The sequence below is a fragment of the Patagioenas fasciata genome, chromosome 17 (assembly GCF_037038585.1).
Source record: "Patagioenas fasciata isolate bPatFas1 chromosome 17, bPatFas1.hap1, whole genome shotgun sequence".
Classification (NCBI taxonomy): Eukaryota; Metazoa; Chordata; class Aves; order Columbiformes; family Columbidae; genus Patagioenas; species Patagioenas fasciata.
In genome coordinates this window covers 10,039,815-10,066,715 of record NC_092536.1, presented here as the reverse complement: position 1 = coordinate 10,066,715, position 26,901 = coordinate 10,039,815, and the positions used below count along the sequence as shown (strand labels likewise).

At 44.9% G+C, this 26,901-nt stretch overlaps 1 long non-coding RNA gene across 1 annotated transcript; it reads left to right on the top strand.

The window, feature by feature from the left end:
• Nucleotides 1-8,995: 8,995 nt before the first annotated feature.
• Nucleotides 8,996-17,997, top strand: LOC139829258 (uncharacterized). The gene is made up of 6 exons (XR_011741667.1): nt 8,996-9,094; nt 9,462-9,615; nt 10,652-10,751; nt 12,353-12,454; nt 12,533-12,607; nt 17,851-17,997. It is a non-coding gene; the product is annotated as an uncharacterized lncRNA (long non-coding RNA).
• Nucleotides 17,998-26,901: the final 8,904 nt, after the last annotated feature.

The window sequence follows — 26,901 nt, the reverse complement described above, 5'->3', positions numbered from 1 at the left end:
CCAATCGCCGTCGCGCAGAGGCGGGGACAGAGGACGGACTTCCCGGCCACCGGAGCCAACGCGGTCTCGCCTTTTCCTCCGCCGGCTGCCCGCGGAGCGCGTGCGCATGCGCGCTTCTTCCTTCACCCCCGCGAGCGGCACCGGGTCTGTCCGGGCGGCTCGAGCGGCGACCCCGCCGCTGTCCGCGCCCTCCGCGCGGGGGCGCTCGCGCCTCGCGGCTGCCAGGGCCGGGCCGGGCTGGGGACGGCGGGATCGGCCGTTCCCGCTCTGCCGTTCCCGCTCTGCCGTTCCCGCTCTGCCGTTCCCGCTCTGCCGCCGTCGCCCGCCTTGGCTGAAGTGCCCCAGCCCGCCTTGTGCAGTGCCCTGCAGTCTAAGTGGTGGAGACGGGACATCCTGCCGGAGCCGCGGGCAGGTGCGGACGGCCCCGGTGGTTCCGGTGCTGCGGGCACCCCCGGGCTGAGGGCTGCAGCCGCGTGCCCTGTGCTCCCGTGCTCTCTGCCTGCCCTGCCCCACAGAACCGCACTTCAGCATTTACAGCTCCTCAGGCTGCGGGTGCGGGGCGGTTTGGGACATGTACCAACTGTCTGATCCATGAATGCAAGCGGCTGAGGAAAATGCACAACAGAATTAGTTTTCATAATGATTTCTGTAGTGGTTTTCCAAGCTCTTATCTCTGCCAGGTTACCTGGGGAAGCAAGGAGTGCTTCTGGCACCAGGAGAAGCTGGGGCAGCGGGGATGGGGAGAAGGTGTGGGGTGGGCAACGGAGTGGGGGGAAAGAACCGGTTGGGGGGTTGAGAAGCGCTTTGTGTCACTGAGGTCCCTGGAACCAAGTCACACGGGAGCGCTGGGGCACTACAAATGAAGTGGGAACTCATTGCTAATTCAGAGTGGAAACATCTTTAATGACCTTAATTCTAGACAGAGAAAACAGTGATAAACCCAGTGGAAATCCTGTCCTGGGTGATAAACTTTTGCCCTCTGAAATAGATGCCTGTTCTGCTCCTCTCTCCTTTTGTCTCTTAACTCCTCTCTCGTTCACCTGTGATCACATTTTTGAGTCATGTTTTTCTGAGAACTACAGAATATGAGTGGCCTGGGGAGAAAAAAAACCCACGAAGTCCAGCATGGACTTGCCAAGAGACCTTTTATTTTGGGCTACGATCAAAGGGACTGGGGGAAGCTTGTCAGCTTCTGAAGCTGGTGCAGACAGGAGCGTTTTCTTGATGAGAGAGGCTGCACTGCGTTGAACTTTGCTGTATTACTTTGTGTTTTAATATCCAAACTGGGATATAACTGTCACCTGTTCCACTTGTCAATACCATGAGCTTCTAGGTGATAAGCTATTTCCACAATGTTGTGTGTTCTTTGTGCAGTGAGGTCCTGGCTCAGCCTCTCAGGGTTGCCCACCAAGGTCTATTTGCTGCTGCCCCCATCTTTCTGGTGGCATCTCCCCTGATGCCTGATGCCTGCACTGGGCTGCTCGGGTTGCTTTTGTTCCTGTCCTCCTCGTGTCAGAGGCACGGCTGGGTCTCTGACAGCACAGCACGAGTGCACTCTGCCCTGTAATGCAATAGGACATGCACGCTGTGCACGGTACAGACTGGGCCCTGTGCAGAGCGGAGCCCCATGTTTTCGGTCCAGGAGGCTGATCAGAAGAGACACGACGCAAAGAGAGAGCAGTGTTGTGAGAGAGCCCTGTCCTGCTTCATTTCACATGGAATATTCCCTTCGGTGCCGCGTTGTTGGTTTGGAGGATGCGCAGAGCAGCCCTGAGCCACCGCAGCTCCCTGCGCGGTCACCGCCTGTGTTGGTACAAGCCCTGTGAGCCCGGTCAGGCGTCACGGTGTGCCGAGCTGACAGCACAGACTGAAAGGTTACAACATCTTCACATTTGTTTTCCCACCTCCTCATTCCCGTCCTCCTGCCAGCTTTGCTGTATTGATCCCAGCATCAGTGATTCAAGAAACTGTCGCAAGGGATGGTGAGTTATGCAGTCAAGGTGGGAAAGAGCCGTCTCCTAAGAAAAGATCTGAGAGAGAAAATGTCAGAAAACACTATGTAGATTGAGGAGTGGGTCAAGAGACCTGCCAGGAGAGAGGATGGATGTTTCTCCTGCAGACTTGGAGAGACAACGTGGCCTCGGGATAGCTCATCAAACTGAAATTATGGAGGGCAGAGCACACGAGGACAGGGGAAACAACGTGCACTGTCTATACACATTAGAGGCAACCTGTAAAGCAGTTTGAGAACCCTGGATAGAAGATTCTTTATCAGTGTTCATTAGTGGTGCCCAATAAAGTGGTGATGCTGGGGAGGCACAGGAAGGGTACTAAGGTCTCATTCTCCTAGCCTGTGTTTGTTACATGTGGTAGCAGCTGCGTGGAGGGGTTATTCCCAATCAGTCCTGGTTTTATAACCACTTTAGTTCATTATTTGATATTTTACTACAGATTCTAAGATCTAGACCTTTATTTTGGATTTATATGGGATTCGTAATCTCCAGATTGTGGGCTAGATTGCATTTGTATTGTATAGAGTTGATGGTGCTAATAAGCTACAATAGACATTGTGATTAATGCATGCATTTTATTCTATGCAGCCAGCTCTTAGAGTTTGTGTGTATTTGCTACAATTAAAATTAACAGCAAATGTGTTCTCTGAAAAAACATAGATCAGTTGGTGAATCTTTGCGCTCTTCATAGGTATGATGTTTCCATTTTATAGATGAGGAAACTCAGGTATAGAGGGATTAAATGATTTGTTCCCATTAAATAGCTGTCAGTCTGAAAGACACAGAGCAAGGACTTGACGTGAGTAGAGGGAACCATTGTATTAGTGCATGTTGTGTTGGAGTGTGTCTTGTGTGTTTCTCATGCATAAGGTAACCAAGTAATTACATTCTGGAGTAAAATTAGGATGCACTGATGTTCCATCCTTGTGATACCACAATTTCATCTTCCCTGCATATCCAAAACGACAATTTTGCTTCCCCCTGGAAGCACTGAACTGAATTTGCCATCAGGTGCGGTATCGGCGTTGGGATGACAACTCTATTTTGTTTTATTGTAGGCACATTGTGTCCCCAGATAACCCTGCAACTGAAAACACAAAACAATCTGGCTAAAATTAAAACTGCTTCTTAAATCCTCTGTCTGATGTTGCCTGAAGCTTTTTGTTCAGTTTATCTTCACAAGGTCACTGAGACAGAAGAGCGCATTCCCGAGCACGTTGGCCTGGAGCCCTCCATGTGGATGCTGTCATTTAATATTTGGGACATCCTCCTCTTCCCACAGTCTCTTCCCTTTTACTCCCCCATTGTTTCTCTCTGCTCCCCCATTTTGAGCTGAGGATCCCTCAGATCCATACGTGTAGGAATAGAAGCTGTCCCTTTTTGATATGTAACCCCTAATCTTGAGCTGTCTGTGCAGCCGGGCGGTCGCGGCTGTGGGTCCGTCTGCCCGCAGCATTGCCCTTGTCCCTGCTCATCCTGCCACACTGAACATCTGTCTTGCAAAACCGCCTGTTTGAAGCAAATTCTGCTTCTCCCTCTTTCAGTGGCTTGTGGTGTGATCTCTGACTGCTTCAGATCAAAATAGTAAGTTCATTTATTATTTTAGTAGTAAAGAACAGGAAATGGCAGTTCAGATTAGTAGTGACCATGTGCTCTGAGAGACACCCCAAGTGAGCTTCCATTAAGATATCAAAAATTGGAAGCCACTTTGGAAGATTGAAGTCAAAGTTTAAGATCTGATAAAGGGCGTAAGTGTCCATGAATTTGGCACGTGGTGCCTGAGCACAGAACCAGGAGCCGCCTCTGAATTTCTGAGCTTCGTTTAACCCAGCTCTGCTATGGGAACAGTCGCAAATACTCTATTCATAGGTACATGTTAAAAATTAGTCAAATTTCCACTCAAGTGTTCTTAATTATCAAATATATATGAGAGATCTGTGGGCAGCATGCTTTTCATTTGCAGCAAGCTGCTGCAAGAAGCAAACAGCTGTTTCCAGACTAGTTAATTAAGGCAAAAACCAGAACGCTAAGCCAGTTAGTTCTGGGTTCTCATTTCTCTTTCCTTTCTGCATTAGGGAACACAGACTGAACAGTAGCCCACATAGGTTACTACGTAATCTACTTTGTAAAAAACCCCATATTTAATACCTCCTTAACAGGGACATTAAGATGGATTAATTATTCTTTGTTCTAGTCTCTGAAGATAAAGGGTAATTATTATTAATAATGTGTAACTGAAAAATTGCTCCTTCACAAAAAATCCAATAGCATTAGTGGGGTTTTAACTTCTTGCTACCTATAGGGAGGTGTACAACTTTCCATAATGTTATGGCAAAGACTGCCATGAATGTAAGAATGGCCCCAGAGAGTCTTACTCAGTCTCCAGACCAGTATTTCCAGAGATAACAGAGCCCGCTGGTAAGACAGGACTCGGTGTTTCGTTCTGTGCTGAGCAGCACTTAAATAGCGATGCAGTTTGTAAGGCTGGTTGTCACCGGTGGTGCTGCAAGACTTTTCTGCGGTAAATTTCCAGAAACCTGTGGGGCCAAAGGGAAAGTATTAGAAATAAAGGAACAACAATAACAATGGAAAGAAACCCTTGAGCTTGCCTGTCTGGGAAGGAAGCTTTTGAAACAATGAAAAAACAAGCTATGATGCTTTAGTAACACCAACATCCCACGTGAGTCAGCACAGACAGCAGAGCGGAGGCCACGTTGAGATATTTGAATTAAGGTGAAAAAGAAAAGAAAAAAAAGACTTTTTACAAGGGCAAGGCATTTTCAGTCATATATGATTAGTGGATTGGCTCGTCCGAGACCTGAAATGCCTAACTGCCTTACTGATTTCTGTTGGTAATCATAAATTTTCAAAATACTTCTGTGCATAACTGCCTTTGATTTCAGGGGGAGTTAGGCACCTTCATATACATACAAGTCTGGCCTTTAAGCTCTCTAAGCCTCAGTTTCATTTGGCAAAATGAGGATAATAACATTTTTCTACTTCAAGGAGTGTTACAAATGAATTATTGAGTTATTATGCACTTAAATAATACAATAATTGAGATAATAGAAGCTCTTATGGCATAAACACAGCCTGCCCTGAGCCACCTTCTTTGCACAGGAGATGGTGTAGAGGCTACTCTGAAACAAAAATGATGTGTCTGGCGTTGCTCGTCTTGCAGATCTTTGCTCTCTGCTTTTTCTTTCCCCTGAATTCCCACGTGTGGATGTATCTGCTTATGTTGCCATATGCCGAACAATCCTTTTCCTACATGTCTTTATGTTTTAACTCCAGCAGCCTGGAGCAGCGCAGCGTAAGAGATGTCTCCCCAGTTAGGGAGGCAATGAAAAACATTTTGCAGCGCATCCATCACTCGGTGGGAGGATGAGCATCCCGGAGCGACCGTACGGATCTGCCTGGCCCCGCAGGAGGAGGGGGCTGCTCGGTGGGTACGGTCAGCGCTCCCTTGGCATCTGCAGGGTCTGGGCTCATCCTGGTGTCAGCTCGGTGCAAAGAGTGTGTCAGTCACTGCCTGGCTGGGGCACACGGGTCTCCACTCTCTGCCGACCCACTCCGACACGAACCTCCGCACCTGTCCGTTCTTGCCCGGATCCAGTTCTATCTGCAGCACCCCCCTGCCGGCACAGGGGAAACCCCCCAAAGCAGAGCAGGGTGCTGTGTATGAGCGCGGATTTGGGTGAGGGAATCGACAGCAACTCTTTGTATTTCTGCCATGCTGACTGCGGGTGCTCACAAAGACCAATATGTGCAAACACATTTCCAGAGGCAATGGTTGTTATAGATTGAAGAAGACAAAAAGCTCTGGAAGCATCTGACCTATTTTGGGAAGCTTGCTGGGGCTTTTTGCTTTTATTCTGTTGAATTTAATATTTTTTTTCTAAAGATGTGCTTGCGCCTGACTCAAAGAGACTGTAAATATTTGTCGCTTTTCCTAACTATGCACACCATGAAGACAGAAGCAGACTAAAAACATCTCTTGCAGCGTTTGCTAGGCTGACTCCACCAGCTGCCCTGAGGGTGTGGGGGTTGCAACTGGCACTGGAGGTGACTTCTGCTGCTGCTGGTTGGTCCCAAGCTAGAGCTCCTGGTGATGCACATAGCAACCTTCTTGCAGCGCTTGGTGGCATCTGCCACAGTGAGATGATCTGGGGGCATTTGACCCAGGGCATGTCCCTCAGGCCACCTCAGTAAAATTCCATTGTTCACACGCTGGAACTGAAGCAGTTGTTGCTATGTGACCTTCTCTGTCCCTGTTTCATACCTGTGATGCTTAAAAGATCATGTTCATCCTGCTGTAACATTAGTGACTTAATTAGAGCTGAATTTGGTCCTACTGTCTCTGAACACGAGCAGCTTCCATCAAGTCATCTAAAGGATCAGATCTGGTTTCTTCTCTCTCTCGGTACTGGTGGCGTCTGGTTTCATTTTCCATCTTTCCTGCGGGAGCTCACTTTTCCCCACATTTCAGCATATGCCTGTTGTACGTCAGCACCCGGGGCTGCCCGTGCCAAGCCCAGCACCGCTCTCCAGCCAGCAACGTACGAGGTGCTGTAAAGAAAGGACACGGGACGCATCGAGAGCTGGTGCTGTGGACTGTGCGTAGCTTAAAACCAGTACCTGCTGACAAGTCAAGGAATTAAGCTGGAGTCAGTTAAGTGTGGGGGTTTTGTGATCTCCCGGTGTTGTAATTTAATGTCCAGCACTGCCTGCAGGACATCTCTGTTTATTTCTGAATACGCTGAGATGGGGATTTTCTACATGCCGTGTTTTGTCTCTAGATGGTGGGTTGATTCTTTTAACTTGTTCCACCTCTTCTCCTTCCCTGTCCCCACCCCAAGCACCTGGCCAAAACAAAACTCCCTCAGCTTTTTTTGTGGCACACAGAGGATCAGCTATTTAAGCAATAATTATTAAGTTCTTTTTGGTAAAAGATAAGATTTTTTAAAAGCATAAGATGATGGTTTTGAGTGTTTTTTAGGTTCCCCTAAAACATACTTTCAAATTTAGCTCTGCCCATTTTTATGTATATTACTACATAGATAAACCTATTGCTTGAAAAAGCACATGTACTCTCTATTATTTCTCTGTTATTGTACTACCCAGTATTGTAAGCTCAGCATCTGTGAGTCAGATCACAGACTTTAACAAAATAATTTTATTTAATTAATTTACTTAAATTATACATACTGAGCTCTTTTATTTTGGGGGCTTGCAGGGTGCAGGTGTTTCTCTGTAAGCGTGGGGGCAAGCAACTTCATTAGTCTTTTAATAGTCTCAGTATCAGGGATTGATGGTGTCACCTTATATTGAAGCTCGTTTTCCAATAAAACTGCAGCAGTGGATAACACGGATACGGAGCTCGTGCTCCCATTCATGTTCCCTCCTGCTCTGCCCTGCGTTCTCTGACAGAAAGATACCACAGTGACAAACACAGAGAATTGAAGGACACATACTAAATCTTAAGTTCAGCTCTTTAGTGTCTTTCACACATTCTAGCTTGATAGAGGTGATGTTTGGAGGAGAGGGTATAAGTAACTTCAGATTAAGTAATGGACTTAAGGACTCCATACCCAAGCAAACAGTCTCTCTGGCTGTCAGCGCCATGTAACCATGTCACCGATATCCAGTCTGATGTTTTCCTTTATTATTATTCATAAGCTCCCATGCCAAACGGCAATCAAACTCTTCATGCGGTGTCGTCTTGGGGATTATCGCACTCACAGGGCGGTTAAAGTCACTTCGCCTCAAGTCTTCTGCCTCCGAAAAGTGCCCAAGGCTAATCGCTGGGAGATGTGACGCCTGTCATGTCTTCTTGTTCAAGTATGTGCGGCAGGCCTGTCATTCACTAAAAGCCCGAACATCTGTTATTACACGGTAATCCTCGCGCATCAGCCTTCCAAATAAGAAAGCGGTGCAGCCCGGCGAGGTATGGCTCAGCCTTCGTTTGCATAATTCCCAGAATGCAAGGCAGCTCGCTCTCCCTTCTGAAATCATTAATAAGCAATAAGAATATTATATAAGCTGGCATCTTTTTTTAAACCATGATAATTTCAAATGTTATTATAATTAGGACAAAGAAGAGAGTTTGAGCTGGGGGAGGGAACAGACAAAGGCTTAAGCTGATCTCTACCATGACGTTAGAAGGTGGCTTTGTCTGTTATATCCTACTTTGGACAATAATGGACACACTTTAGGCACATGAAGAGGCAAATAGACAATTTATTTAAAAGTATTAATCTTTTTTATCCTGAAATGGTATCTCTTGCTGTAAATAGCATCGCAGCTTTCCTGTCCACTTACATTCTGACTAACTGACCCTGTAGAAAAAGCCTGAAAAGCAATATATATTGTATATATAATGTGTTGCATTCTGATGACTGTCAACTTCAAGGTGGGTCAGATAAAGCAGCCAAAAATGTTCTGTTGCTGAGAATACCTTTGTTTAAGCCAGAGTGACTGCTGGCCGATGTGACTATGGTGCTGTCACATCATGAGAGACGTGGCTTTTTGGGTAGTGGGTCCCAAGGCACGACAGATCCGATGTGATATTTTAGTAAAGTTTAGTGTCTGGATCGAGCCGGCAGGATTTGCTGGAGAAGGAAAACCAGGTGGAATTGTGGTTTCTATAGATGTAACTAATAGGGATGCTTTCTTTGGAACAGGGAAGATTTAAAAAGTCACTTGTCAAAGCCGTTTTCCTGTAGCGCTGCGGCAGCCCTGGGCTCCGAGCGTGTTCCCGATGTTCGCCCTCGCTCACATGTGCGAACACGGGCAGGCAGGCGGGGGGAGGCAGCTGCACTGACACGCTATGGGGTTTGCAGGAACACGATGGCAATTTAGCAGAACGATTAAAAGATTGCAAACATTTATTAATAGCTTTGCTGCTGCAGCAGCTCTGCTGGAGAAGCCTCGAGTCCTCAGGGATGCTCTTACCTCCCGCCCTTCCCTTCCAGAGCTCTGGAAATGGAGAAGTCGGGTTTGGACTCAGTCCTGCAGACCACTTATCCCACTGCCCTGGGAGGGGACAGGGGGGAACCTGAGCGTGAGAAAGAAACGAGAAGGTACGCAGAGCAAAAACAAAGGGTTTTTTATTTTCAGCTATTGCTTGGCCTTTCTCCTCTTCCCTGTGCTCCTCTCCCTTTCATTGCCCTTCTTTGCCCACTCCTTTTCCTCTCCCTTGGTATGGATGGACCTTTTGTTCAGTGCGTTGGCACTGGGTTTAAATGTGAGTCTACAGTGTCTTTTTGGTACTGCAGAACAAAATCAGTGACAGACAGGTATAAAAGCAGTATTGGAGAAGATCTGCTGAAAGTTCTGCAGAGCAGTTCAGTTTGCTAACATGAGCACAATCAGTTCTTCTGCAATTCTCATTATTATGTCACAGTCTCTTCAGATTATTTTAACTTCCTTTTTTTTTTAAAAAAAAAGGGCGATTGGCTGAGCAAGAAATCACCTTATACTTCATGACTGATCCTGCTGCACAGCAGCAAACACTGTAAACGAGATGGGCAATTCTGATGGTGGAGTGTGCAGCATCTGAGACATTTTTATCCCACAGACCAGATGATGGTGACTGACTGATGTAAGTTTGCAACAGGAGGATATTTATCCTACACATATGGTGACCTCCTCCATATTCCTATCCACAGCAGAATAATCAGTTTATTTCACTTTATTTTTTTTTAAAAACTGCATCCTAAGAGAAGATGAAATGTCTGGACAGCCTCTAAAGAATACATTTTTTCTGCTAAGCAACGATGACAGCAGATATGAATACTTGTGTCCCTGGAGTTATCTAAAATCGTGCTTGTAACTGGGTGGGATGACAGTGCACCTCCACCGTGGCTTTTCCCGCACAGCATGGCCAAGCGACCGGACATGGGCATCAGCAGCTGACTGTCTGTGCTTGATTTTTTAGTTCCATTGGGAGAATTTTCCTTCTGTTCATACACACAATTTAATTATGCCACTTGGCAATTTAAGAAAATTCTCATTGCATAATCACTATGTCTCTGCTTAATGCAGTAGAATATGCAGAAAGGAATGCGAAATGGGTCCAGTGGGTCAGAAGAGAGAAAAAACATGATGGTGGAAGGATGTAGGAAAGAAAATAGACTCGAATTACGAGCCCTGCATTATTCTTACCTGAACCTGCCTTGGGTTGATTTGGCTTTTTTTGAACTGTTTCCCCTTATTCCTTGAAGTTTTCAGTTAAAATTGAATCCTTTGCAGGTTTTCAAGTGTGGTGTCCAATTTGGAACTTGACTACCGTGAGTTTTTGTCTCTTGCAAGGGGATGTTGCTCATGAAAAACATCTGGTTATCTCTGTTCATTTCTGTATGCCGCGCTCTTCATGGGTGACCTTGGAAACTGCACAACCCCAGAGATCAGTGCAAGCACCACAGAAAACTTCCTCCCTTGGGACATTTAAGGAAAGTCTGTATGAATTTCAGGAGAGCTTGGCAGGCAACCTGTGGGGCCTTAAAAAGCTCTGCTTTTCTGGGGAATGAGTATAATATTTGAGTAATCCTGGTCTAAAAGATAGAGGGCCCGTATGCAGTTGTACTTGATACCAAGAATGAATCTGGACTAATTGCTTCTTCACTTTTTCTCTTTAGGAGCTGGAATTCCCCATACTTGGAGAAGCCAAAGAATGCTTGAAGTAGCCAGAGATGTGGGTGAAACAGACCTGGAGATTGGAGATGTCCCTGGTCTCAGGTGAGAAAGGCTATAGATAGGATCCTGCAAACACCAGTTCGACAGAGGCAACCACTTCCAGAGATACTATCAGTCTTTCATTTCTTGTTCGACAATTGCAAACAGCGGGTGTTTCCAGGCAGTAGCAGCTTCAGCTGCTCTGCCAAAGTTCTCGTCCTTTCCTGGCAGTAGCTGTTTCATTTGCATTGGTTTCAGCATCTCCAGTTCCCAGTTTTGCCCTGTGCGATAACAAGAGGATGCGTTACAGTCTTGGGACAATTAGGACACCTGTTGGTGGCGTTGTTTTGTTTTGTTTCTGTTTTTTTCGTGTCCTGAAAGGCTGTTCTGGGATGTGTTTTCCTTTCTCAGTGCCAGGTACTGGTAAATAACTTTCTAAGTGCTGAGAAGGCAGAAAGCAAAACAGGGGTGTTTTCAAGGTTTGGGTTGTTCTGTAGAGCAGATCCTTCTGCAGAGAAAAAAAAATCATAAAAGACAAAATATTCCCAGGCAACGTAAATATAGAAATGATGAGGCTGCACATGATGAACTTAAAATTCTGAAATCGGTTGGTTTTAAAACTCTATCAGAACAAAGTGATTAACTTTTAACAGAAGGTACTTTGTTGATTTGATGATGAATTACGAACTGGAGGGAAAATGAAAAGGCAGCTCATGTAGAGCTGCATCATCTTCTGCCTCCGTTGAGACAACACTGTATCACCTTTGCTGGCAGCGAAAAATCTGTCAGGCTTTGTCATCGTTTTGCATCACAGTGTGACCCAAAAGCAGACGTACCCTCAGCCGTCACACAGCGCCGTGCCAGGGATCGCCTGCACAACTACAGCGGCCATATAACCGGGGAACATTGCTCTTGTCAGCTCTGCGGAGCTCTGACAAACCGAGGGAACTGAAATATATTGCTCTTTTTATTCTATTTGTGTGGATTTTAATCAGCCTTACCAGTTTTCGGTTCCAATAATAGTTATGTATGAATTTCATTTTTCAACATTCTACTTGCAAGGATTTGGCTTCAGCTGAGCTGTCAGGGGTTCCTGGTGGCCTGCCCGGTTGTCCTGAGCTTGCTCTCTTACACACTGCTTGAGCGAGACACGGGTCACAGCCATCACACTTAGTTTACGGAAAACATATCAGAATCGCTTTGATCACATCATCCTGACTTCTCCATTGGAAAGAAATGTAGCAGTAGGAGATTTCCTCGCTTCCTATCTCCAAATCTTACTTTTTTTGATAACAGTAATACTGGCTTCCAGACCCTGCTTGTGTTGTTCTTTGACATCCACTTTGTATTATCCTCCCTCCTTCATATTATTTACCTTCCTTTTAACCCATTATTGGTTTAAATTTTTTCCCCTACCTTAAGTACAGCACCAATCTCTGCCAGTCCCAGTAGATTTGGTGTGTTTATCTTGGCTAGTACTTGTGCTTTACTTACTTACATAGTTGTTTATCCTAAAGCTTGTGAAACATTTACATTGTCTTAGGCTTGAGAGAGGATGTGTTTTGAGAGAGTTCCATTTGCCTCTGAATAAGGCCCACATGAAAAAAGAAAATAATTGCTAGAATTCCTTTTCTCTGAGTGCCCGATGTCCTCTGTGAATCCAGGAATTCAGGGGATCACTTGGCTTTCCTGCAGCAAGATCAGAAGAGACACAGCGTCTATCAGCTCCGTGCATCGCCTTGGTTAGGAGAGGATGCAGGTCCTGGGTGAGTTTCTCTCATAATGGAATGAGTAAATCGAAGCCTGACTTTTCCTGTTAAAATTCTCATCTTCTTTCCTCACAGGGAACAGAGGTGTCCCTGGTGTCACACCTCGCCTTGTTGCTGTGCCCATTGACTGAGCAATGTCACCAAGTCTTGGTAAGGGGAAGTTCTTTGTGAGTGGAATGAGATGTTCGCTTTCAGAGATGTGCTCAATCATTTCCATAACAAACCCATCAGTGGGTTGGAAGCTCCAGTTGAGAACCAGGTCAGCATGGGTAATGGTATGGACAGAGGGGCTGAGGTGCCGGGGTCGGTTTCTAAGCACTTTTGATGGATTTCACATTATTCTCATTCACAAAGTGATGCGGCTTTTGGGCGCTTATGAGTAATGAGCAGAGCTGGTTTGTTTAGCGTCCCTGTCCCCCAAGGCCACTGCCCTTTGAGAGGGAACAGCGCGTACCACTGCTGTTGGCAGCTGTGCTCCCAACCTGACGCAGTCGGTTTGGGGGGGCCACGAAGCCGGCAGAGATGACTCATTCCGCCTCAGTGGCTCATTGAGGAGCTGCAGGGAGAAGCTATTTATAACTAGACCTTTCAGGTTCAGCACAGCAGCATCGGGAGGAGGGGGACAGAATGGGGATGGCATGTAAGACCTTTCACATACAGATCAACCCCCACCCCAATATTGTGGGTCCCAGCTGGCTTCAGCCAACCCTTTTTCCCAAGCTCAGCTGTCCGGGCGCTCTGGCCCTGGTGTAAGATCCTGCTGATAACTCATCAGCTCCTCAAAGAGCAGGGAGACAACTGTGAGTATTGTCAGTGTGAACAAAGCACAAACTCTTTCTGCTGTCGCTGCTAAGCTGGCTCTTGCTGATTCTTTCTGACCCATGGCCATAGCATTGTCACCTTATCTTTTCTTTGTCTCTCTCCATGTTTATCCCTGGCTTGCCACTGAGACGAGCTCTTTGCAAGGGTGTTTTGAAACAGTCTTTATGCTGCCAGCAAATCCTATTTAAACCTCCTGAGATTTCTCTTATATACAAGCTAACACTGTAATTTATGGAACTGTAGTTGTTTTTTTGATCTTGCCATGGACTCATTTCATCTTTAGGTGCTTCCATGACTCCATATGTGAAACAGAGATAATGATACCCCCTGGGTTAAGCACAGTGTGATCTATAGCTATGAAACACCACCTAAGTGGTAGTATTATTACCAGAGAGAGTCACAGAACAATAGGAAAGCATATTACACAACAGTCAAGGACAGCATGTGTTAAAGAAAATATTTACTACGAACACATATGTCTTTGTATCTAGGTAATTGTGGCCTTTATCTTGAAGCATATTAGCATACATTAAAATTATTGAATTTTATGTTAAACTGAACTTCTTCAAGTCTTCTGTTCCCTTAACTGGCTTTTGAATTCAAAGCCCCATGGCGCCAGGGCTCCTGCAGTGTGAATGCTTACCTTGTTTCTGTCCTACCTCTGCCCTGTTCTTAAACCAATTTACGTGTCTGCAACTGGACTGCAGTTAGAAGGCTCCTTGGCTCCTGTCATTCTGTACGCTTCTTCCCATAGTTTAAATGCTTTGTATTTGGCCCTTCATCTTCATTTTCTTCTCTCTACTTCTTCCTTCACACCTGTTTTTGCTGAGTAGATGACTGGCTTTGCGGTATACCACTGGTGTACAGTTTGAATATGAAACCTGCGTAGGTTGTTAAGGCCATTTGGTAGATCTATGGGATCTTTAGTGTTCTCTCTTTTGGCTGCATTATGGACACAGAGGTGTACAGGCCTTTTATACAGTGTTTATTATCTTCATGCAGAATCTGTGCTTTAATAATTCTCACCTTCAGTTTTGGCAACCAACTAAAGGGGAAGCCCACCCTGCAGAAGACCAAAGGGCGCTGTGGTGATCATTTATTTCTCAAAGACTGCAGAGATTCGTGGATGTGAGATGTACCTTATGTGCTTCAGCTCATAATCTGGACTGAAGGCAGCCTCTGCACAGTAGCTCCAACTGTCCCCGTGTTATTTTCCCGAATCTCCATTTGATTTTGGAAGAAGTAGACCTCTGGCTCTTTTGGTTTCAAAGAAGCCTCTGGAACATCAAAAAAATGTAGCTGGTGTAGAGACAGATGTATTTGTATTGAGAGAAAGAGACTGTATTTCAGGGGCGTGGAGTGCTGTGGTTGGGGGTTTTTTTGGGTGGTAAACTAAGATATGCAGTGATTATAACTTTAATGGCAACTTTGCTCCTCGCCTCTTTCTTCAGCAAATTTTGGACGGTAGATAAAATGCTTCCTAGAGCTGTTGGTGTACCATTTCAGCAGCCGCCTTGTCTTCCCTTTGGCACCTGAGTCCAGCGTATGCGGTGCCCAGCTCCCTGTGTGTCTCACCACCTCCCGAGGGGACACTCTTGTGACACTCTTGAGCAAACCCCTGGAAGGGGATCCCAAGGACGGGTGCTACGGCCAGAGAGCGCACAGGGAGATGTGTCCAGGTTTGGCTCCATGAACCCAGAACCAGGAGGGCCAGGAGGGGGAACCAGGAGTGTGCCTACCTCTGAGACTGAAAGGATTTACCTCCCTGCATTTCCAATTGCTTGTTTTCTATCTGGGGAAAATCCCTTTTGACAGCCCAGGCGGTGAGCTTCTAATTCCTGTCTCCGGCTCATTTTTCACTTCAATCCCTCAGCGAACGGATTTTAATGCTTGATGGATTCAAACGAAATTATTTCCATTCCTGTGGCTTTGCAAAAGCCTCTAGGGTGTGTGTGTGTGAGCACAGAGGAGGAGGGATGGGACTCGCTTTCGTTACACTCCAGTAAGCCTCCTCTCCAAGGGAAATGTATTTCATTTCTTCATTTCGGGCTTTCTTGCTGATGATTCCTCCCATGCTGTCCTCCTGGCTCTTGGGTCAAAGGAGAGCCCGTAAAATATGTGCTGTTCCAAGGGGAACAGGATGCAGTGGTCCAGATCAGTGTCCCTGCTGCAAGTGGGGACTCGAATAATATAACCAGGCTATGCTTCCAGGAATAGATAGCACTGGGTTGGGGGAATAACTAGGGGAAAACGTTCATATTCCCCAGGTCCAGCTGGGAGGGAGACCGCACCACAGACCGAGACATGGGGTCAGTGGCTGAAGCGTTGTCTGGGGAATCAGCAGACTTTACCATAGACGTCTTGTTTGAACATGCGTACAGTTCACCATACTGCTATTGTAATGGAGAAGTGTTGCCTTTCATTACGATTTCCAGCCTCTCCTTCCAGCAGAAATCACTGCAGGGAGCTGTGCGAGGGCTCTGCTGGCACAGTACTCAGTAATCAGTCAGAGTTTCAGTTGCTCAGTTGCTGTGTGTTTCTGCTGGGCTTCTTCCACAAAGTTCCTGTGTCTGGGAGGCTAAACTCTTATATTTAAATGCTTCATAACCCACCACCCTTCTATCCAAGCCAAATCTTCATCTTAAATAAAAATTAACAAAGCAATTGCTTATAATACATTGCTCTAATAAATACCACGAGCGTGCTAAAGATCCTCATTCTCTGAAGGATTTGGAGAGTTGCATGAAGTCGACGACATCTCTCAGTGTATAAAATTATGGTTGTTAGGGTGCGCTAAGCCCACTTGGTGATACCATATCTAGATTAAGTTGTTTCAGATTATTATAACTGCTACCAAGCTGTCACTTGCTCAGGGAAGGTAAAAACCTTGTTCCTGGAGTTGGAAATGTGTTGTGTTCCTCTTCAGCACACGTCTGTCTTCTAGGGCAACCTCCTATGTCCACAGCCTCCTGTGAATGCTTGTTTAGAGCTATTGATTTTCACAATAATGTGTATTGTGCCATGCTGATAAAGCAGATGCATTCAGGGACTACAAGGTGTAGCTTGTGAGTTTGTTCTGGTTTATCTGTCTCTTTATATTATTGCAACCCCCCGCTTCCTCTAACTTTTTTCAGTATAAATATTCTAATTCTCATTCTTTGTTGTGTTAAATCTACTGTCTACAGGTGAGAAACCCTATTTTATCAGTGTGGTTTTCTATTACGTTGTGTCAGAAACTATTACCTTGCATTATAAATACTCAAAACTATACATAAAGCATATGTCAAAGTTTTAGCTGTAAATATAGTAATGGGATGATTTACTTGTTCTTGATTGTAATTGCATATTTATTACAACTCTGTCAATAATCCATAAGATTTTGAGCCAGGGGCAGTAAATGGAATGTTAATGAAATTTGGAACTTCATTAATAAAATCATGCTCAGTCTGTTAGGTAGAAGAGGACACTGATTTATGGAGTAGTACATACTGTCTGGCCTGAAAGCTTCAGCTACTTATTGCAGCAACAGTATAGGCAATGCCATTTTTACATATCTTTAGATTGTAAAAAAATACATCTGATTGACATTTTCTGGGGGATCAATAAGAAATTGAATTAAATGTGAGTAAAAAGGGAATTCTTAAATTTCTGTCTTTCTGCTGGCAAACGTGGAGATTTTACTGCAGAAGTAACTGATTCCTTAACCTTGTGCTTTGTCACCACAGAAAGGAAGTAGAAAAATATCTGGAAAACATGGTTTTTAAATACTCTCATTTCAGCCCATGTTCCGAATTGCTTGTGTGTTAGCAATAATGTTTATTAATATTTTGGCTGAACATTTTCTTAAGTCACCAGTGTTCCTTTTGACAAAGGCGAGTTGTGAATCCAGCTGGATACCCACTGGATTTCCTTACTGTAGATCAAACTATCTAATATTAAATATATATTAGCATCCAACTGTATTTGCCAACAACTGGATAACTTATTTTAATATTGGTTGCCACCACATTACTGGAGTGATGATAACACGGACTAGCAGTTACCGATAGCGACAGAACGCGGTGTCAGTACCCCAGGAAAGCATTGTGTTGGGTGTTTTGTTTCACTTATTGTCTCCTTTACTTAATTGGTGACTCTGATACCAATAAATCTTTCTGCACCGGAAAGGCTCAGAGATACAGCTGGAAAATCATTATCAAGCTTTTCTTTCCGATCCATGTTGCACTGACCTCCCCCGTGCGCTGCCCTTGCTCGAGCCCAGGGCTTGCTGCGCCTTTGGCACCATAAACAATACTCTTGGCCACTACCTTGAAATGCTTTTCTAATCTCCTATTTGCTCATATATCTAGTTTCTATAATCCTTTAATGTTGACAGGCTTATCGGTGTAATGTCTGAATTTTACCTGGATATCCCTTGCTCTCTGTGGGGTTGTTTTGGTTTGTTGGGGTTTTCTGGTTTTGTGTTTTGTTTGTTTGTTTAGTTTTGTTTTAGTTGGACATAAGACTGTTTCTAGCATCTTACTCACTTGTATGCTGTTGTCCAAGTTAATAAGCGTTTCATTTCCTTTCAGGCCGATAGCATATTTGTTCGTCACTGCAACACTGCACTTTCCTCCTATGGACAGTTTACCTGAGGCAGCAACGCTCTGCTGCTGCTTGCAAAATTTGTGAAGCTGTCTGATCCATGACATTTCTTGCATCTTCTTCCATATACCAAATATTTTCTTGCTCCGTCCTGGTTGTCTTAGCACCTGTGTGATTCTACACGATTTTATCTTTGCGCTTAATGTGCTTTCTCAGATCTCCTGCTTTGTGTATTTTGTATTTTCATCGTGATTCAATCTGACTCGCACTTAATTCTGGACGGGATGATCACCATAGATTTATCTGATCTTCTATCAGTCTTGAAAATTTTGAGGGAAAACCAATTCCCTAATGAGAAGCCAGAGCATAATCTGAATTTTTAGCAAAATCTCAGTTGAGACACCCCTTAGTAACCTTTGCAAAGGTAAGAATCGGCCAAGCACATGCGTTTCTTCAGTTTCACTTTCCTTTTTTATATTTGCCTTAAAAAAATCCTTTACACTTCATTTTTACGTGAAATGCAATATCACAAAATGTATTAGGATTTGTAAGGGGTTTTCACTGCCAGAATTTACTGGAACCTTTTAAACGTTTCACATGCATCAAATTGAGTATTAAGAAAAATGAAGCTTTTGATTGTCTTGCCTTTTACTGACATATATGACATTTAGATAAAGAAGGATTTCTAGCACATGCACATGCAATTTAGTATTTTCCCACTTGCTTTCTGTATTCCAGACTTCAGCTCTTCTGGGCATCTTGGTAGCTGCTTCTGTTCCATTCAAGTTACACTCTTTGGCATCTTTTTACTCCTGATACCATACGGCATTCCTTAATCCTTCTGCACCCAAACCGCTTTAGAAGTTATTCTTTATTAATGACACTTTTCCAGCTGTCTCTAGTCAGCATGAAGGCTTTTGCCATGTCCCTGTTCCTGGGCCTGGGTGACTAAACCACTTTTAGATAGAGCTGCCAGGGCTTGGGGGGATCCCAGTCCAGGCAGCGGAAGGGATGGTGTGGCAACGGCACCTTTGCAGAGCGGTCAGTCCTCGTTTTTTAACAAAAAGAGGATACCTGACAAGGAGTATATTCAGAATGCAGTCAATATTATTTACCTGATTACAGTATATTACAAAAATATATTTCTGTAGAACAGAATGAAACTATCAGAGTAATTGTTCCCACAAGAATCACAGGGAAATGGCCATGGCTCTTAAAGGAAATACCCTTCAGGGCAATTCCTTGAAGAGATTGTTTTTGAAAAAAAAAATAATAAATCTGCAGAAAATCAATCCAATAAAGCCCAGTTTGTTACATAGCACTAAGGCCTGTGAGCGTTGGTGCTCATTCCTCCCGGCCAGCGCACAGGTGTAAGGAGCGGGTGACACCGCTGGGTTACAAAGGCACCGGGTGCGAATTCTGTTCCCACACGCCCTTCCCAGGAAAGCCAGTACGGCCACATCTGTGTAACTGGGCAAAGCTTCTCCCCAGCCGCGGGGACACCAGCGGGCACAGGGCTGTGCCACAGAAGCTGCACCCTTAGTTTCTTGTCTTCTGCTGCTGTGGGCTGCAATCTCTGCACAAGTTGTTGCTGCTACGATTATTATTATCAATTATTATTACGTGGTGCTGCATATCTGTTCGCCTCCCTCCAAGATGCTGTTTCTGCCAGAGCTTTTTCTGCCTTTGATCACAGCCAAGAAGACGGCTTTGACATCGTGTATATTCCCCTAGCCCACTGCAAAGTCCTAATCCTTCTAATAGCTGGAGGTTTTCAGTTTAAGACTTTTATTAATATTCCATCTTAATTGTAAAGCACTTCAGTGATATCTGAAAGCCTGTCTTACATAACAGCGTTATCCACACTTGAGTCCTTCAGAGCTGGAGTGTCAGGAAAAACCTCTGTTTGATCTGCCTAGTCTGTCATTAGTCCTCATGCCTTTAATGCAAAAACCCATTAGTAATTAAGAATACGTTTCAAATGTCAAAGCTTAGTCAATGTATATTTTTAAATATTTGATATTATTAGAAAGAGTATGAGTTGCTGTCATGTATGGATTTCAATGATGTAGTTAGCAAAGTCTCTATAAAGTCTTCTAGGAGCCTTGTTTGCAGCTGTAAATCATCTGGAAAGTGAAAGAAACTATAGGAAATGGAGAGAACTAAGATACTTCACAAAGATCCTACTACGCATTAGCTTTTCTTGAGCTGGGTAAACAGATGAGAGCACTTGGAAACTGGGAACTACTTGTTTCCTCACTGTGAACATCCCAGGAAGTCACTGAAAAGGAAGAAAGGAGAAGCATTTTTGCTAATCCGTAATCAGCCTTTATGAAGTGCGGCTCTTAGGATTTTAATTCATTGTGGATGATCATCCCTTTTCCTCTTATACTCCTTCAGCTATTTCAGGCAGTTACCAGTTTTTTCCCAACGTTTATATATATTTTAGTAAAGACTTAAAACTAACAAACTGGCACGTTTAAAATATGAACCTTCACGTTTACTTGTCTTAAGGAGATTTTCTTCAGGAGATTGATTCAGCTCACACATAGATTGCGCAGACTGAACAAAGCCCAGAGAGTAAGCAGAGAGCTTTCCTGGCGAACTAATGCACGAAACAAACACTCTTAATAGAGTTTGATGTTATTAATAAGCAGATAAAGCAGAGATGTGAACTTGAGCTTCAGACAGCAAATATGAACCTCTCCTTAAATCCCACTTCAAAAGATAAAGAACATACCAGCGCATGTCTGCAGTTTGCATTTATAAATAATCCAGAAGCAGATTTCTGTTTTCTCCAGCTTCTGAACATGTTGGATTAAATGATTTTTAGAAGCCTGCAACTTTTCTACTTTGTACCTGGACAGGAATTAAATCCAAAGAGCTGAGAACCCCTTTGGAAAACAGGCATTACTCTGCACTTCCCATGGGATGAAACCACGGCATGGCGCAAAAACCTCAAATCCCGTCAGTATGTTTTGCCGGGGAGGTGGGGGGCAGATGTCAGGATTTAGCATTCAGAAATTCAAATAAAAGCCCAGGCAGACACAGTGGTCATTGACTCTCATTTGGACACCCAGCTCCCTGCTTATAGACCAGTGTGCGCTGCCTGCCTGGAAACTGCAGAGCTGATTTCTGCTACCGCACGAGACAAAGCGCTCATTCTGTATGAGTTAATTCGATCCTTTAGTAAGTATGAAACGGAAATGCTTCTCTAGTTGTTTAACAGGATTTGTTGGAAAGTACTAAAAACCTACATTATTCAATATAACTTGATAATTGTCCTAATGAGATGTTGTTACATCAACTATCAAAATGCAGCACCCCTCTGAAATGAGGCATAAAAAGCATTTTGCAACTAACTTACTTGTGCTATTGACGAATGACTTTATCTGAAATCGAAGGCTAATTTAGGCACAATGTAACTACCTAAGCTGCAATTTGTTCAGGTCATCAGAGCTTTTATTAAATTCTTGCAGAAAAAAAATAATCAGATCTCCAAGATTATGAATCCTCAGTGTTTTTGTTTAGTTTCTGGTGCCAATGACACCAGTAGCAGCATCTTGCCCCTTCCTCCCTCTGCTGGCGCAGCAGCTTGCACAGGAGCGTTGAGCAGCTGAAACAAGGTGTGTTACTGAAACAAGGTGTCCTTCATCTGCTGGCCGCGTATTCCTGACCCTCTTCTTTTGTCTCAGTACCAGGGCTATAATTTTTCATCTGAAAGGGTCTACTGGCTGCTATGGGAGACCTGACCATGTTCTGAAACTCATGCAGTGTCCTTTCTGGTTCCAAGCCAGCTGTGCCAAACCCCCTATCTCCCTGGAGCCGTTTTCTACCAGAACTGTGCACATTATATACCAATATCTGTGTCCTCTACATAAAATATTTGGGAGGGAGCAGCTCTATGGAGAGAGAACAGCTGCCCTGGAGATAATAAGTGATTCACTCCAGCCGATCCCAAATGAATTTGAACTCACAGTAGCTATTTCATACTCTTGCCTGTTTGTTGTATAACCGAGTTTATGTTGTGTAACTGAGTTGTCACATGACGGTAGCTCATATCTTAGTTGGTGGTAGTGAAAGGGTCAAAGGATGAAAAGCAGCAGCTAATTCTATTCTGATTTCCCAGGTGCATCAATAGTGGCAGAATAAAATATGAGGACTGATGTACAATAATCTTTGGATGCCTTAATACCCTTCCCGGTGGAAAGAGCCCTCTCCCAAAATAAACACAAGAGGTTTTCTTTGCCAGGAGACTGGCCAGAGATCAGGCTGCCAGGCAAAGAGCAAGCAAGAGCAATTCATTCAGCTTGTCCCCAAACTGCTGCCAACCCAGACCACGAGTATCTGGCCTTCAGTGCTGCTCTTTTTCCTGCCCGTTCCCTGAAACTAATTATTTAGTCAGTTGATCAATAACCTTTTATTTATTTTATTTTTGTTTTAAAGCTGGCAAAAATTAAATGTTCCTAGTCAGAAAAGGAATTGCAGGCTTTTTGCCTGATAATCAGGGATCCTTTTTAATGCAGCTGAAGACTCCACCTGCCCCTGTGAAAAGCAGCCATAATCCTGTGGTCCAGATCATGTTTCAGAAGGAGATGACTCCATCACACACATAGTTTATTGTGACTGTAAAACATCTGCATGGGCTCGTAAAAAGCTTTGCTCTTATCTAGGAGAGCTCAGGTCATCTGAAAGTGGAAAATTATAAAGTGATTTAATTTTTCCTTCCTATATTAAATGCTGCTTTCAATATAAGCCAAAGACAAGCCAAGCAGTTGAGCATTCCTGTGCATTTCCTCTTTGGCACATTATCGTTTTATGCACTGAGACTGTGTCAAATGGAGAGAAGCACCAGTTTTGCTTCAGTGATTTTCAGAGTATTTTTTTTCCTAGAACCTGCACTGGGATCTCTACTTCAATGTGCCACCTGCCTGCCCCATGGTTCAGCTCCCCTTGCACAGCAATGTTCTCTACATAGATGTGACTGTGAAGTTAGTTGTAGTTTGGCAGCAGAGATGTCTGATACGAAAGAGGTGGCATTTGCCAGCTGTGGGCACTAAAACTGCAAAGCTGAGCCAGCTGTATCAGCTTAATTAATTGCATTCCAGCCATGTGAACTGGAAGACAGAGACTCAAAAAGTGTGTGGGAGAAGGAAGTAGGGTGAGGAGTAATTCCAGGGAAATTATTTTGTTTCCGTAGGCACCTGGAGTAGGGGCGGTTGGGCCTCTTCTCACGGGTTGACTGAAGTTAGGCCACACACGTTAGCTCGGGAAGCTCAGCCATATCTGTGCTGCTGAGCACCAGAGCTCCCATTGCATCTTCTTTCGTGTTATTTGGTTTAACGAGTGAAGAAAGGGTTGGGGCATCATCTCCGTGTGAAGCGTGGTTTCCTGCTCTGACGAGCCTCTCATGTGCAACAATGTGGAGCTGTGGAGTCAAGCCAAGGTTTGTGCCCTCATGGAATACTGTTGTGAAAAGGTTTGTTGCTTCACTTTGGGAACCATCCCCTCTTCTTCCTCAACACACGCTGACGATTGCTCGTACCTGCTTTTCCCACCGCCAGCTCCATGGGCACGGCCTGGCCTGCTCGTGAGCTCTCTGGTTTTTTTATTATAATGTATAGGGAGCTTCACCTTTATCCCTACTCATTTTCTTGTCCCTTTATCTGTGTGTTATCTTGCTTTCCTCCAACTGTGTTCTTCCTGTAGTTCATCCATTCCTCTTGTGGAGTGTTATTTTTGTTCCATTGCCCTTCATTCTCCTTTCCCATTCCCATAAATTATTCCAGGATCACACTGGGGCCTTTCCCCGCCTTGATGCCATTTGACTGTAGAAAACAGCGACTTCCAATCCATCTGCCTGTCTCATCCTGGCAAATCCAAAAGGGAAGTTCTCCATTTGCAATCAGGATGCAAATAACCAGGGTGGATTTGAGCATGGGGATTACAGCCAGAACAATAATGCCTTTGTAATGCTGTTGGGATTATTCCTCTCCCGTGGAGTAAAACCTGAAGAGCAATACCAAGTCATCAAGTGAACAGAATCTCCAGCTGTCAATGCTTTTGCTTCCTCTGGCGGCAGACACATGCCTGTCCAAATACAATGTGCCACAAGACCGACGCTTGGCACCTTTATGACTATTGAAACATGGCATGTTTCTGAAACCATTTAAAAGAGATGGAGAGATAGTAAAGGGAAAGGAAAGGCCATAAATGAGCTAGACAGTTCATCTTCTGTTACAGGACGGACCCCTGATGAGTATCCTGATTCTCAGCCCAGTCCAGCTTAGATTTTATAGTGCTTTGGCAAATTGTTCGTATGATATCATACTTACCCTAGACAATGATGTTTTTGCAAATGCAAGTGACAGAAATAATAAATACTAAGAAACTAGTACCAAGAGAACTGCTGCAAAACATCACAGACTCTTTGTGCCTTCCTGCCAACAGCTTCCTGGAGACTTTTTTCCATGGGCAGTTCTCACTCATTTCACTCTCAAACTCCTTTGCTAGGGCACAGTCTTTAACTGAAATTAAAAGACACTCTTCTGCGCTCAGGGCAGCCAATGCAGCCCCTGTTTGTTTGAATGGTATTCTCAATTTTTTCAAAATTTTTCTCTACACAAGTGAAGCCAAAAAGAATCGACTAAACTCCTTCCCCCAAAACAGTCACACATTTGCTAATGTGCATGCTTTTTGATAGCACTTTTAAGGAAACACAGGATTTTGCACTTACAGGCAGTGCCATATTTGTCATTGCACGATGGAATTGGATCCACCTTCCCCTGTCAGCCCCGGGCTATTCACTTGCTCCAGAACCCGGCAGGTCTGGGGAGGGACGCGCAGCTCCCCTCTGGCTTGGCCTCTGAATCACACGGGTAGTTTTTACTTAGCTCTGTCTCCAGAAGCCGCGAGCGTGCACGTTACATAATGTAATCTTCATGTCTTGAGGATTCAGGCCTGTCCTCTTTTGTGCTGCCAGATGGAAGAGGAGCCACGCTCTCTCTGGAGAGATGTCCCCGTGCATCTCGCTGCTCAGCCGTGCTGAATTATGTGAGTCTCTACAGCCAGGCGCTGTTGTTCCCCGGCATTTGGCTCCGGAGTAGCTAGCTCTTTAGTATGCAGTGGATGCTACACAGCCACTGTGATCCCAAGATTGATTTGTCTAGAAAAAGAGATAGATGAAGAACCTTCAAAACGAATTTGTGAGGAGGATGCGCTCCAGATTCTCCGAACAGCCAGAGTTTGTTCGCAGCTGAAACCCAAATACAGGTGTCATGGACAGCCACGTTTCTGGTTTGTGCGCTCACTCTGTCCCATTTCGTAGTTTTTTCAGCTGCTGCTGCTGTTTTGTTGCTCGGTTCTGTAACATGGCCCCTGCCTGCATTGTTATTGCCTCTATTAGTCAAGCTGTTTCTTGCCCTGATCCCTGAAGTGCTCTCCAAAGTGATGAATCACAACTGCACTAGTGAGTCCCTTCTCACTAATGAGACATCTGCTCCAAATTCTGCAGTGCTCAGTCAATCGAGGCAAGGAGCTACAGCCCACCTGTAGCCAGCAGTGTCACTGCAGTCCTCAGGAATAGCTCAAAAGACCCCAAGGAGAGCGAAGGCAGCGTTAGTCAGGCTAGACAGGAATTTTATCTGTGCGAACTTCTTCACAGTGATGCTTCCTCAGCACCAGCTGCAACTCCAGAAATGGCAACTTCTCCGGAAGCAACGTTACATCCTGACGGAATTAACTTCCCTGGGACAGAGAGGTATTGAGAAATGTACACTTCAGCCTCCTGCTGCCTCTGAGCTGCCTGGTAGAAGAGCCCCTGCAGCAGCCACCTCTCCAGCAATGCAGCTGCAGCAGGGAAAGTCCGGGCTTGTGTTCATCCAGCCATGAGCAGTGGTTCTGCACAGCTGCTATCGAAGAGGGCCAGCCTGTTCTTTCGAAACAAACAAACAAAAACCAAACCACAACCAAAACAAAACAACAAAAAGGTACCCTAACTATAATTAGGAGCCAAAATGATACTGAAGGTACAAATGGGAAACTGTTGCTTGACAAATGTCCCCACCACAAACCCCTTCAACAGCTCATTTAGCCACCACAACAGCTGCTGCCAAGTGTCCAAAACACGAAGGGGGCAGAGGGACCAGCCCCTCCTCTCTGCCATCCTGAGGATGGATGGAGGGCACCTTGTGCAGGAACTGCACTTGGCTGCTGCGCATCTGGTGCTGATAGCGCAGCCGAGGGGAGAGAGCACGCCAAGCCAGGGCTGCAGCAGAATTTTTCTGGCAGCTTTGCCTGGACTGGCATGTGTGACCGTAGCAATGGGGGCACGGCAGCACGGGCTGCAACGGGACACCGCTGCAGAGTTAGTTGCACTTGGGTTGTTGCAGAGAAGACTGTGTCATCACAGCATAGTAACTGCTGTGCATGTGCCAGCAAGAGCAGAACTAGCATGAGTAAGCTTATTATGCGATAATCACACCTTCATCTTTCTGGGTACATAAACTGCTGAGGTATCCAAGTCTGGCAGTGAGGCACAATCACTGTCTGAAGATGAGCAAGAAGGAATCAGGTCCTCTCCTTACTGGGAATATATGTCTGACTTGACACCATTATCTTTTACTGTTTTTAAACAGAACGTCATTATTGAACCACCTGTTGCCACTTAATTACCTGGGTTTGATTACAAAGATGTTAAGTAATCGGCTTCTTAGTTATAAGCTCCTTCAGTTTTATATCCTGTTATGATGTGCCCTAGCAAAGCCTCCATGTCCACCTCAAAGGCTGGATCAAAACTTCTCCTGTGGGCTATGTCAGACAGGCCAGGATGAACACCCAGCCTCCTCTCATGAACTTTGGGAAACGTGGGATTTGGATCAAGGTTTTGAATCATCTCTGTTATAACCGTAAGAGCCATAGGTGCTGACCTATACAGCCACTATCCACCGTGGTCCCGTTCGGTAGGTTGAGCACCCAGCCTAGCACTCAGGTGGGCCCCGGTCCCCGCAGAACACGAACTCCTGGTGCTGGAGCGGAGG